At 47.3% G+C, this 14,683-nt stretch overlaps 1 protein-coding gene across 5 annotated transcripts in view; it reads left to right on the top strand.

Moving 5' to 3' along the window:
• The window catches only part of LOC124307186 (leucine-rich repeat-containing protein 24-like), a 173,900-nt gene that overhangs the window by 154,171 nt on the left and 5,046 nt on the right, over window positions 1-14,683 (top strand). The window lies entirely within an intron of this gene.

The following is a 14,683-nucleotide window of genomic DNA, read 5'->3' as shown; positions in this document are numbered from 1 at the left end:
AAAACCCAGGGTTCGCACGATTCGTTTTAACATCTAGCAGCTTATACGGGTGTTGGACCGAAAAAAAATATCTACAATTTACCCGGGGCTTGACACCATTCCAACGGCTGTTCGAAGCTATTGAGAGCCCGTCGTAAATCTTTCGGGGGTTTTCCGGGGCACAAGACGGAAGCAAAGCTAAGGTAGCACACCAGGGCTGTGCAGGGGGTGGGTGGTTCGGTCGCTCGGTCGGTCGGTTTTGGGATGCGATGGTAGGGTCGAGAATAACAGGGCTAGAAAATTCCCGGTTGCAACCGGGCGTTCGACCATTTCGCTGAAATAAACGGCGGGAGAAAGAAGGAGAAAATTAGCGATAAGAAACACGGGGGTGAAACGAGGAGGTCAGTTTCGCACGCTTCCAGCATCTAATTTCGCGGGCGAATAAAAGCGAGGTCGGATTCAAACTTTGGCAAGGTAAAAAGAAAAGGGGGGTAAAGGAAAGAAAAGAAAACATTGGAAAAAGTGTGAAAATAATCTCGAAATGGCGAAGAGGACGGCGACGGTTCTTTTTCTTTCTTTTTTTTTTGAGACTCTACGTCGGACCGAGAAGAAGAGTCCGAGCTTCGGGGCTAACTTGAGGTCGTTCCGAAGACATATGATACGTCTCGAGGTTCGACCGCCACTGATCTTCGTCCCGGACCGATCTTTCTCCCGGTGAAATTTAACCGGCCGAAGGGGCCTCGTAACAAAGCACTTTCATACAGGTGATCCATCGCTTCGGGTATGCCGCTAAATGAGAATATAATACGGACCCTTTGTCTATGATCGGTCGAGACCCAAAGATAGGATCGTCGATCGTCCCGTGGCGTGTTGGGCATCCGCGAAACTCGACGGAGCTCTAATTATCCGTTATAATTGTCTCTTTCTTCGGCTCCGCGGTGTTTTTAACGCGAAAAGAAGAAGAAAGAAGAGCGTCCGGGGAGGGCGACAAACAATTTGTCGAATACCGTGAAGTATTTACACGGGGGTGGTAGGAACTTCCGCCATTGCGTCCGCTTATATAAATAAAAGGAGGAAAATTTAGTTCCTGCTTTAACGCGGTGTATAAAGTGTATACAACACGGTTCGGTGAAACACCGCGTTTCATTTTCATTTTTATTGTTATTTCGCTCACTTATAACTTAGTCGTCGTGGTTAGGAAAAAGAGGAGAAGAACGCCGGGTGGGTGCAGAATTGTTGTTCAATGGGTTGAGGCAACGGGGCTAAATTAGAAGGTACGTTACGCCGCGGTTTATAGCAGGGCTACCGCACCGCACCGCGATTCGCGTGAACCATTTTAGTCGTTTTTTCGTGGGCGTGATTTTTTGTTTCCTTTTTCAACCCCCCCCCCCCCTGCCTCCCCTGTACGTTCTTTCCTTCTCTGCCAAATCCTCCACGATAAATTTTTTTCGATACATCAACTTTGTTATGTCGCGGAATTCTCGAGCGATTCGGTCGAAGGGCGGTGGGTTAAAATTTATTTTCTCAGTGACGGTGTGTGTACGAATACGTGGGAACTGAAACCGCGTGTGACGGATAAAAATTTTTCAAAAATTTCGCGAATCGGTTCGGAGGTAGCGGGATAATTCGTAACCCTTAATTCTTCGTGCTTCCCCTTTCTTACCCCCAGTTTTCGTGGTGCAAGCGTAAGTTCTACGTATCATAGACTCACGCGCGAGTAATATTTACATAACGAAAGTCGCGTTCGTGTTCGGTGGCTTATAACTGTAGACAGTATTGGTGGAGGACGAAGCGGGTGGTTTCGCAAAAGTTGTGTGTAACGTCTTGTGTACCAAGTCGCCGAAGTTCGGCGGGCTCCTCGCGTGCGTAATATACTCTTCACAATATCAGACTTCTAGGAATATACCGGAGCAAAGGAGAGAGGAAGCTGAGCAGCTCAAGGCGTTTCTGATTTATTGAACACGGTCTTATTTGAAAAGTTTATATGCAATCCTTTCGACGTGCGCCATCGCGGATTACTTACGTACTACATCGTTGAGGGATCTCGAAAAGTTGTAAACATCCACCAGACGGTAGACAGGCTTTATTGAACACTCGGCGTAGCTTCCATTTATACCTTCTTGCATCGATACATTTGGACGACGTTGCGGTGCGGCTTCGTGTCAGCCAATCGAATCTCGCCTTTTCAAAGTCGTATCGACCGGCAATTATGACCTCGGTGTCGGGATTCCCTCCTCAATATCTTGGCCAATATCTCAGACAACTCGAGACATAGAGTCTCGTTTCAGTATGAAATTGTGACGTTCACAAATTTCCTTCGCGTTCCTCCCGATCCTCCTGAACCACACACAGGTACAAGCGTAACCCGCGTGTCTAATCGTAAGTAAGGCTCTCTCGCTCGGGGAAGCCAGCAGGTGTGTATCGACATGGTATCCATATTAATAGCCAAACACGAGTCCCCCAGGGGCACCTGTGCGGTGTCGAGTCAGCCATTGCCCGCTCTACCCTCAGCCTTCTACCTCATCTTCCTGCGTGTGGCAGTGCAGAGTTAACGTGGTTATCGCCCGAGGTGTCAGTTGCCTGTAATATACACCGTTAAGGCTCCCGTTCGCCTGGTAGCGAGGCGAGGATTGGAAGGAAAGGCGAGTCCCAATTCGCTCTTGAATTATCGAGGATACGCATCTTTCATACTTTCCTTTTTTCTTTTTATCTATTTTTTCTGTAACGTACCGACGTCACTTTCACGACCGTCTCACGAGGGAAAAACTGACTTTGCAGTGACAGAGAAAATGATCATTCGTAACGTTTGTATCGTTGGGATCGTGAACATCAAACCTGTAGTCTTTGAAGAACGAGCAGTCGTGGAATAAGTCAATTTTGCATCACTTATAGCTGAGTTCATGTTCTAACAATTGATCCTGTCAGACGGTCAGGTCGATGGTGCAGTTTGACTACGCTTTAGAGGGCGATCAAATTGGTCGTTCAAGTGTACCAAAGTATCGGTTGAACGTAAAACAGGTACGTGGATCTATTTAAGTGCGAAATGATCGTCTAACCTGGCAGTGAATCAAACGTACTTGAACAAACTGTTACGAAAATTCTCGATATAACGTATATAAGATTATTGAAGATTGGGTAAATACTTCATCACGTTGAGCATCATTGAAATGAAGAGAGAGAAAAGGGGGTATCATCGGTCCGGACGCGTATAATACATGTACCTATATTCGTATGAGAGCTGATCAAGTTGAGCAATTTGGTGAAGGTTAAGGCGGAGGAAGAGGAGGACGAGGAGGAGGAGGAGAAGGACGAGGGAGGGAGCAATCTCGTTAGCGGTGAGCAAACTGTATAATTTGTTTGCACGCTCCGAGATTCTGCAGCGCCGCGTAGCCCCTAGATTCCATGGATACCTCCCATCTTTATTTATGACGAAAGTTTGGCTCGAAGAAAACTTACAACCTCTGAAGGGATGAAAACGGGGGAGAAGAAGGGAGCGGCGTTTGAATAGAATTTGTCGATCGGGGCACCGCGCGATATTCAATTGTTTGCTTTTCAGTAGAGTTCTCCCGTTATATAATCTCTACTCTACTCCCAGACCTTTGAAATCCCTTGTGCACACCTGCTGTTTCTGATACCCACTGGTGGCCGTGGTGGTGCCCTTTTATTATCACATTTATTTTAATCCAGACAATGCGCTACGGTCACGCGAATCACGCAATAGCTTACATGTGTATATATATGCACGCAATTATTATGAAATTACCTCTCACCTCGTTGTTTTTTAACCACGATAACGATACCTTCGGTCGGGACTTGTTCACATTGTACCTACCGGTAGGTTGATGCGTTGTTCGTGCGTAATCCCAGAACCAATGTGTTCGCCCGGATTATCCAGTTTTTGCACGCCAATATTCTGCAGTGTAAACCAAGAATTATAAATCCAATTAACTTCACGCGTTTGCATTATTTCTGAACGTATACAGCTGTTTCAAAATATGGTGAAATGTTTCCTTGGCAAATGTTCTTTCGTACAGTTACCTATATAAGCTCTTACCAGTGCCATCGATACTATATTGCTGAAAACGTCCGGTTAACCTACTGATTTTTCCACGAATGACTGCCGTTGACATCTCGACAATTGTGGATAGAATTGGCGTTGAATGGTATAATTGCCGTTCCAGTTCGTGTCCACGGCACGAAACGTACGATCGGTACTCGACAAGTCGGAACGAAGGTTGGCTTTCCGTTGTGAGCAAATTGCTTACCTTTCCGAATTGGGAAACGGGTGTTAGGGGCGAGTTGAATTTTCCCGACGAGCTAACGACGCGTGACAAGGAGAGGACGTCCAACTATTTCACCCGACCGATTGTATAAACTGGGCATGATTGATGATTCCTGGACGGGTATGATATTTCGCTGGTCGACTCATGACTGGCGGTGAAATCGTGCGGTCATGCGTTTAATTCACGGTCTGACCCTAGCCGAAGATAAGTGAAGTCTGGAGGTGGTGCAACGATGTGCCGCGAGAAGAAGGACGAGGAGGAGGGAGATTGTTAGCCGCGAGCCGGTGTCTATTTATAAGAACGCCGATAATGATGATGAATGATAACAATGAACCGCCGACGCGGCGCTGGTTGCGGGCAGCTCTAATGGCCGAGCTGGATATTATAAGCTCGAATCCTTTCTCCGTCCAGTCGAGCTTCGGCGCCAAAGAGCCACCGTCAACCTCGAACGGACGCTAAATCCTCGCGGCCCGCTGTTTGCTCTCTGACGATCAGTGCTCCGTGAGCAGTGGACGACTAATCTCGAAAGTCGTTTGCGACCGCGCTCAGTGCACGAACAACAAGACGTACAGTCACCGAGGGATGGATCATTCCTTTCATGATTAAATGACCTTCGATCAATGACCGGGTTCAGAAGAGGCGCCCCGTTCACTGCCGCGAGGATGCGATAAGAGAATGTATTTTTCTACCGGTTTTTGCCTGCGGAGTACCAGCCGTGGAATCCTTTTTTCTATGCGAAGATAAATCCACGTTTTTTCTCCGGGCATGTGCGCGTTTGTGTGTTTGTGCTGTTATTACTACAGCAACGGGGTAAAACTGCTCGGCCTTTGTTAGCAATTGCAATTCCCTCCGGCTAAATAACGTTCAGAGAAGATGCAAAGATTACACTACGCCTTTGTGCACCGACCCCTTCTCCTCTCCTTCCTCCTCCCCCTCACCCTCTTAGTCCTTCTACGGCGGACTCGCCGCTTCTGGAATTCTTAAATAGTTTCGGGAGAATAGTTGAAAAAGTAATCGGAAGTATCTCTGACTCTGTTCAACTACGTGGCGAGAATATTGGAACTTGCTAAACACGTGCGTCACGTCGATATACGTGTGTCCATTACCGAAAAAAATGGCTCCATGAAACAACAATGAAAAAGAATAAAAATTAAAAATAAGAAAAATGACCGTCCGTAATTACCAAAATCAATGCTCCAAACTGACGTATATTCGTTTGATGGATTCCACTAATCGTATCGGATCATTTGTCGTTCATAACTGCAATTATCGGCCATTTCAGAGCGAGGGGAAGCTAGTGCTTGCAGGGTCACCGATTCACAGCCCCACCGCGGCACGGGGTGGCGGATACTTAAAATGGTAATTTCCCGCGGGTAAATAAAAGTTCGAGGGAGTGATACGCGTGTGTATTTTACGCCCCGTATAACATACCTGCATCAGTCGGAACGAGCGGACGAATTTAATTTAGACACACACATCGGGGGGGGAGGGGGCTCTTTCGATAAGTAGATACATTATTATATCCATACCTTTACCTATTCGCACGTGCGGGGGTTATAATGTATGTTGTATACGTTATTTCGTAAGACATGCGAAAGGTTTAATGAATTCTATAGTCTCGAGCTAACTCGCAAGGGGTTGAGTTCGGCTTGTGAGTGGGCGGTTCTTTGGTCTAGACCCTGCAGGAAAATGAGCATCCAATATTACCTGACCGGGCTGTTTGATCGTTTACCAATTTTCTATATAGATGCACTTAGTTACTTTCTTCGATAACGTTAAAGATTTTTCAATTCCAATACCCCGAGAGGAAAAAATGAATAAGAAGAAAAAGAAGAAGAAGAAGAAGAAGAAGAAGAAGAAGAGGAAGAAGAAAAAGGAGTTGGGGGTAGGCGGGTTGGTTGGTACGGCCATTGTATACTTGGCCATTATCATATTTAACCATTCATAACTTGCCAACTAACTTATACTTTTAACTTTTCCAATAATTTCTGTATTATATCCGGGCTACTATTACCCTACCCTACCCTACCCTACCCTACCCTACCCACCCAACTGCCATGTATCCGTCGCTCCTTTAGTATCAATTAAAGGTAAAGTTTTGCTAAAATATCCTCCCGTCTTATCCGTAATACGGCTGATTGCGAGTCTGTAATGCCCATCGTCCGCAGTTTCTGTATTATTTGACACAGTGTGACTGCGATCGGAGGAAAGAGCGGCGGCATCGTCGTCGTTCGTGTAAAATCTGACATGTGTCAGATTCATAAAATAACGAAAATCGTATAAAACCAGTGTTTTCTGGCGAGGATAAAAAAGAAAAGAAAAATGGGAAAAATAAAACAAATAGAGAGAAATGGACGGGAAAAAAAAAACTGTGGCGTCCGTTCTCGCCGGGGTAGGGATCGCTAATGTTTATATTCCCTGGCGTGGAATTCATTTGGCAAGGGGGTAATCAGCTCCGCAAATGTGCCGCGCGTAAAACATTAACGGAGTGTGCTTAGGCCCGAGTCTACACACGTTCGTAAAAAAAAGAGGATGAAGGGATGGAGGTGAAAGTGGGGAGAAAGGAAAAGGAATAAAGAAAAAGAGGCAAGCTCAGCATCATTGACAGAGAGAGAAAGAGAAACCATACCTACATCTATACTTGACAATGAAACGCAACGGAGGAGTTAGGCTCATGGGGTTCAGAAACTTCGCGAGGCTCAACCCTAAACCGAACTTCCATCAGTCGATAATTTGAGTTCACAATTTAACCCGCTTCCGTTTGCAATTGACTGATGGATATAGAGTATACATATAATTCGATTCGCAACCGGGTTTGCGTTATAGGTAGGTACGCGGAAAACAAATGGGCAAGTTATTTCGAGTCCACTGTAAACGACTTGGAGTGCAGGCTGTAATCGGAATTCGACTTCCAAAAAGCTCGTTGCACAAATCCAGTCGACCGGGATTCGACGGGATGACGTTCGGCGGAATGAAATGGTAATGCGCAGGTGCCGAACCGCGAGATTGCGACCTGACCTGGCAGCGGCGACTGTCTGCAGGCCTCGAGTTATAGGGAGGGATATTCGAGCAACTGCATACGCCACGATGCAGAAAACAGTCGTTCCATTTCCCGCACGGCGTTTCGCTGGAATAAACTCTGTGCATCTCGGAATCGTTTCGTCGTTCCGACTGGACGAAAACTGGGACCCTTTCCCTTTTCCGCGGGGGTCGATGTCGTCGCTTATCTTGCGCCTACGGCGTTGCAGGTCGAACACACCCCGAGTCCCGAAAGAGTGTGCGGCGAATAAGTGACGCCGCCTGGCCTCCGGCCGCGTTTGCACTCCGCCGATAAAGTGCGGAAATAAGACTACTTTGGCATATCGGGGTTGCGAAAGTGCAAAGTGCGCCGCACCAACACGTTCGGCTACGTGTCTATCCAGCGCAGGATGACGTGCCTGCCCCTTTCACGAGTTATCGTTCCAAATTGCAGGAGTAGCTGCGGTCTGTAACCTTTGCCTGAACATCCAGAGGAGTTCAGGTTTCGCCGAGGAAACCAAGGGTTTCGTTCTTGTTCACCAATGAATCGCACCTTCGTCGTTACGTCGCGAGTGCCGGGATTTTGACGGACTTTGGTTCGTCGAGCGACGTCGTTCGGTCGGCGAGTGATATCAAATCTCGATGTCCCAGCTATAGCCAGCCGGCAGCCATCGCTTGAGCTCGATCGAATAAAAGGCTTGCCTTTATGTCGGCAGTAGAATGGTCAATTTGAATTGAAGTATTGAGCTCGAAAGAACTTTCTTCTCCACCAGAGCCGCTTTCTCCGTGGTAGGTGGGCATCGGTGATATTGTCGGTTCTGTACCGTGTACGGTTTAGCCTTCGATCAGGACTTGGCACCATTAACTTTTTTGTCGTGCCTGCTCGTCGTCCGATCGAACTGATATTATTGACCTCGCCTCCTCCCCTGCCTTGGAAGCCACGAGACTCCTTTGAGGGAAACGAATCAATAGGACCATCGCGTTCGCGGGGAAAGAAAATATTCGAACGGCGTTTCGTCAGGTCGCTCTTCGCGGCACCAAGTTATAGAAAGATATAAATCATATGATCCGACAAAATTACCCCTGATCAAACGGCCGCGATACGCCGACACTCCCGATTTATGCGCGCAGACATTTTCCACACGGCGCTCCAACACTCTTCTACCCTCTACGAATTTGTATATTTCAACTCTGTTCCTACCCCATCGGCTGCTTTTTTTACACCGTCATCAGTGTGGCACCCCTAACGACTCCGCGGGTCGTTGCCGGAACGGTTTACAATCTTCGTTTGGTGCCGCGTAGAACTGGAAAACTTGAACATTCCTTTAACGATCGCAAAAACTTGAGTACCCTGCACTCGTTCGCATATATGCATAAATATCGTACGTCCGTGTTCGCGTTCGCATGGTGATGTATCTACGATGGTCTAGGTGTACGTACACTCGCTTTTGTCGCCCGATTTCAACCCCGTGCAAGGAAGTAAGGTAAATACCGGTTATACCGAGCGTTAAATACTCCGTCTCTCTCTCTCTTTTTCTCTGTCTCCGTCTCTCACCGCCGTGACAAATTATACACCGGAGTTGTTTTCCGCTCTCTCCATTTCTCTATCTATCTCCACGCCGTTTTACACCGAGGATATACATCCTTGGGAACTTGGGGCTATTTCCTCGGATTTCCGGAATGACCTTCTCAAGAACAACAAAACTAGAAGCCCGAAACTGAGATGCCCATCCTAGCCACCAATCTCTCTACCTCCCGCCTCCGCTTCGCCCGCAACGTCCCGCCAGCACCCTGACTTATCCCCTAATGGGGACCGGGCGTTGTAGCTTCCGAATCCCTTACACTGATTCCTCGATTCCTGAACCTCTGGATAATCGAGCCTAAAGCCAGCTCTTGTCCACCGAGAGTCGCGCCTCAACGCTTGTTCCGCAAACCTGTCTTCACTTTCAGGGGGATGGGGTGGAGGAAGGGGGGTGAAAAAAGAGCAAGGCTTATTTGACGTGTCTGTTCGACGAATAAAAGTATCGCGTCCCCTTTGTCCCCTACATTCCAAGTTCCCCGCTTCGAGTTTCCAGTCTCGATTCATCGAGGACGTATTTCCGGGTTTACACTGATCCGCTAGAACGATGCGTGTTGGCTACAGTTCCCGGGGTCAGGACGGAGTTCCCGGTTCTCCTCGGTTTCACCGCACTCGATAAGGTTTCCTGCCCCGAGTCCCGACGTCGGTAGATCTCCGAGTTCCGGGATCTTTGGTGATGGACGAAGTTGGTCGCCGGGCGAGCCCTACGGTGGTCGAGAGATACACGGGATGACGATTTACACCGTGCATATAACGGGGCCGTAGACCAACGACTCGCTAGTCGATAATATGAGGAATGGTACGGCCACGGCCAAGTTTGCCAACTCGCTCTCGGGCGATCGACTAAGTTCAGGCTTCTCCTAATGCTGGATGCGGCACGAGGGGCATTGTAGAGTTTCTGCGGTCGATGCGGCAGGTAGGCCACCACCGCAACCGCCGCCCACCTGGAGAACGGGGGGCAGCCGCTCCCACCTTCGGCAGTCACGAGAGCCGCACACCGTGGTTGAAGCCGAAGCACCGCGAGCCCCTCTTGCGCGTAATGTATTCCCCGGTAATTAACATATCGCGTATATTTAATTACTTCAAACTCGGGGCAGGGATTGGCGTGGTATAAGAGCGAGGTAAAAAAGCAAGAGAGAGAGGGAGAGAGGATATGCAAAACCTTCGAGAGTAAAAAGAAAGAAAGGAAGAATGAATTCGAATTCTCGTTACACGACCACGCGTATCGTACACCTGTAATATACGAAACGGTAAACTCCCCTTTTTATTTAAATTGTACAAAGTAACGAACCAATTGAGTTGCGCTTCTCTGCCTTTTCTTACCTTTTCTCTTGTGGAAAAGGGGCGATTAAGATGGTATGAGAGGAACGTCGGGAAGGGGATGAATAAAACCCGTACAAATTTAAGAGCAGGATTAGCTCAAGGAAAAACCGTCCGTTTGTACCCTCGTGAATACCGAGGAGAGTAAGATGGCCTCAGGCTTGAACCTCTCTCAAAAAGCTCTGTGCCTTGGCGGGTGAGGTGACGATAAACGACACGCGACATTCGCATCTCACCGTTGACGTCGGTGTCGATGTTGGTGTTTTGCCTACCTACGAAGCAACCCCCCTAGCATGAGACGAAAGTCTGATGTAATTATTTGTTTGCTCGTTCTTACGGCAACGCTTTTCCAATTTCCTCCGGTCAACCCTGCGTTATTAACTTCGGGGTACAGAGGCGGAAAATGTAGCGTGGAAAATGTTCAACTGAATTATGGATAAGGGTCAAATTAAACGTTGTTTTTATGCTGTTTTTTTTTTTTTTTTTTAATCGCCATCATTCTTATTCACCTCTTAGCTACATTGATTTTATGCGTCTGTTATTAATAGTCCGAAATGAAGTGCGTTCATAAATATCAATCCTAAGAAAGAAGCTTTTCGCCGAGGTTCCAGACGTGCGTCAATCTTTTTCCACCCCTTGCTTCTTATTTTCCATTTTATTCACATCTTTTTTCAAGAAAGACGAAAATTTTTTATTCTCTACGTTAACAGATGACGGTACATCTTCCTTTTATCTTTATTCACGTTCGGGTAATCGTGTAATACATTTTCACCGGTCAAAGAGAGAAAGAGAAAACTGATCGGATGAAGGTAACGCAAGAAAAATACGGCCAATACCTCACTGGCATTATGTTCGTCACGGGGTAAAATTTTGCGTGAACGATCGTTTCGCCGAACCCGTATATTGATGACTGTGATTAAAGTTCTTGGGTAGAAACGAAGCGCTGCACGTTTATCCAGCCAAAGGAAACGCTTAATTCTAATTTAACAGTATCCATTTCGTCGTCAAACGCGGGCAGAAGAGTCGAGCCCTCGTGTAAATACCGATTAAAATTAGTGTGCCACTTTTGCAACGGAAACAGGAGGAACGCAGAGTAGGTACCTACTCCGATTGTAATTATTAAAACACGATCCACATCGCGGCTGCTTTGATGCACCTACCTTCCTTGAATCAACAACCATACCTGCCTCCGATCGTTTGTGACAAAGGTCACGCGCCCTACGGAGTATTTGCTCTTCCAGGAGCGAAATGTACATGTATATTTATGGATAATACACGCGGGCGGAAACCCTCAAGTCGCATCAATTCCGCGGCACAATTGTATGCGTAGCGAGTGTTTGAGAACGGGCGTGTATGCGGTGGTGTAATTCAAACAGAGCGTAACAGACCCTGGGAAGCACTGTGTTACAAAGTGACGATGACAACGCGATTCGATCGAGCGAGATCGCGGTGTTTCCTCTGGATTATCATTTTTTCGCGAAATTAAATGCCGTGGAATTGAGTTGACGAACGGACGTGAAATATTTTCCCTGGACGCAATCAATTACCCTGAAACAAAGGGGGGGGGGGGGCAATTTAAAACGTCAATCTGTCTCGTCCGGGAGCCAATCCGTTTTCAACTCGACCCCGTTTCACGCTGTATATCTGGGGAAAATTTAGCCCGAAGTATGGGAGAGTCGATGAAGCGTCGTAAAATCTGTACGAGTCGCGGGGTGTCCCGGTAAAAATCTGGGGGTTCGAACCGCACACACCCCTCCAGATATGCGTAACGTAACAAAAATATGGTAGCGTGTCACGCGTCAGTTCGTTCGTTCTTGTCGATATCATGTCGCGCTGCGTTTGTCCGGAAGTCAAAGAACGTTTTATAAGTCGTGCAATTCGTTTGCGGATGACGTTACGTGTTACACGATTCTTCGTGCTGCTGCGGGTGAAGGAAATTCAAGGAACCGGCAGCCTCAATCAAAAGCAGCTCCGGCCATTTTTCCACCCCCCTTATAAGCTCCGATGTCAATTTGCCTCGTAACAGATGATTCCGGTTACCTTCGATGCCCTTTACGTAAGGGAACGACCCAGATACTTTGTGTATATTGACTCCGGGAGGAAGTATAGAGGCGTATTGGGGTCTAGACTCGCAGCCTCGGTCGTTCACTTTGTTCACTCCATAACGAGCGTTGAATTTTCATGTGGAAAATGACGAACCGTTGACCGATTTAGTGTCATTTCATCGCGACAATGCATCTTTCAGCAACACTGCGTCATGTATTTTAATTTCAAATACCTCGTCGTTCCCCAGTTATCCAAACGTAGGTCAATTGAATGAAAATATTTGGCTAATTCCTACATCGTTTTTCCATTATTGCAGTGAATACAAAGTAAGGTACCCGGCATCGTGCACGGCTCACATGAACGAACGCAATCTTGTGCCACGAGTAGCTAGCTACCTCTGCCACATCCTGTCCCGCGTGCAGGTCGTTATTAATCTAGCAAGCTCTTGCGTGAAGCGGAACTCTGAAACAACGCCCGCCTGCAGGGTGGTTATAGACCTTCACCCTCACCCTTGTGTAGCTGTTTATTACGATTAGGATCTGAGTGCAGTACCTGCACACGATGTAAATTCTTCATTCCCGTCATTTGTACTTTATTTTTTGCCGATTTTATTTTCCGCACCCCCACCACCCACCCTTTGTCGCTCGCCGATAATAAGTTGTACTCCTTGATACCGTCATCGACGGGACTAGTGAGAAGGACACTTGTTGCGTAGATACGTCTATGACAAATACGAGGCGATGTTTCGCCGACGCGATGCCGAGGCCGTGGTGTACCCTCAATTATTAATTTATTTCCCGGCACGGTGGTTTATAAACCGCGGAGTTTAATGCAATAATAAAAGGAGAACGACGGCGCGGTTGGGGCGAGATGTTATTAATTTAACTTCGGCGGCACCTTGGGTCAAAATTCCCAGAGGACGGAGGGGGCGGGGGACGTTGTAAGTTCACGCGCATACACACACCTGCACCTTAAAGCGGCAATGTCGCTTCCCATATTTTGAGATTGCGAAACGCTGTGCGTAACAGAGCAAGGCACGCTTTGCTCCTCCACCCCCACCCCCGTCTCCCGTGAAACCCCTTATTTCCGAGAGAAAGTGCTTCGGATTTAATGTCGTCGTTACACTCGCCGTGGTATAGAGACCACCCCCCAACCCCCCGAACCCCCAAGCAAGCAACTGGCCCGGGATTCGGGGATCTCATTCTCCCTCCTCTACTTCTTCCGATGGCCGCCACTTCCCGCTGAGTCTCCGGGATTTACCTCGTTCCATGCACCCGTAATAACGCTTTTATCTTATTTTTTATTATTCTTTATTTGATCCCACCGTAGCTCCCTAGTATTTTTACCCTCGTTCAAAATGTATGAAAATAAAATAAACTCATCTTCAGCTTTTCGGCTATTTCATACAGTATACATCTGTGCAGGATAACCCCGCTCGACATATTACGATTTTTCACATTCTCCTCGGATCTCCTCTCGCCGAAAATCGCGTTCACTTTCATCGGGGGAAAAAAAAATGGCGTCTCGCGCGTTGTTGCGTAATGGAACCGTGACCGGGGCGAGCCGTTCTTTTCATCGAAACGCTCATCACCTTTGACGTGCAAAAATTCGGGATAAGTGATTTTCTTTTTTTTTTCTCTCTGCCGTCACGCGCGTTTTTTTCGCCATTAAACTGCGTTGATTGACCCTCACTCCCGTCCCGTTGTTCACCCCACCTGCACCATAACTCGATCATTTTTATCGCCGAGTGTTAACGCTCTTCGTCGCCGTTGACCCGTCAAATTTTATCCGGGCGTCCCCGGGTTGTCGAGCCGACCTCCCCTTCGCTGTATCATGTTCCTTGTTTCCATTCCATGCACGCGTGCTAACGAACGACGCGGTCATAGGGAAAACCGGTTGGGCGGAGAGAAGGAGGCGATACGATGCCATGTGCAGAAATGTTTTCATTTACATATTGAATTTTTACTCACTCAGGTGTAATTAGTCCCAGCTTTACATAGGAGACCATTAATTACGCGCGACGCAAACACACACTGACACCGGTGACGCGATCCGGGGATGTAAAAAAAATAGCACCCACCAGTGTTGCCAAATCCCTCCCCGCAGGTTTATAAAATTATTTCAACAATTCGCACAATACCCACTTGGTAAATTTTCTACCCTCGTAACTCATTCGCTCTACACTCATTCACCCGGTCTATGTAACCCGCGATGATGAATACAGTAATGCTTCACTTCTCGAGAGCCACTGCCTACAGCCTGCATGGCACACAAGCCGTTGATTATACCGTTCGTGCCAATTGTTGACAGAATTAAATACAATTAACCAACTGCCGAGTTCCGTGTATTCACATTAATGTACAATATACATATACCTAGGTATATAATATTACATGAATTACAGAGTTAGCCCAACAGCACTTTTCTTGTCCAAACACCGAGTTCCTATACTTATTTC

Source organism: Neodiprion virginianus, chromosome 6 (assembly GCF_021901495.1).
Source record: "Neodiprion virginianus isolate iyNeoVirg1 chromosome 6, iyNeoVirg1.1, whole genome shotgun sequence".
In the NCBI taxonomy this organism is placed as follows: domain Eukaryota; kingdom Metazoa; phylum Arthropoda; class Insecta; order Hymenoptera; family Diprionidae; genus Neodiprion; species Neodiprion virginianus.
Note: the sequence above shows the minus strand (reverse complement) of the source record. Positions and strands in the feature narration are given on the sequence as shown.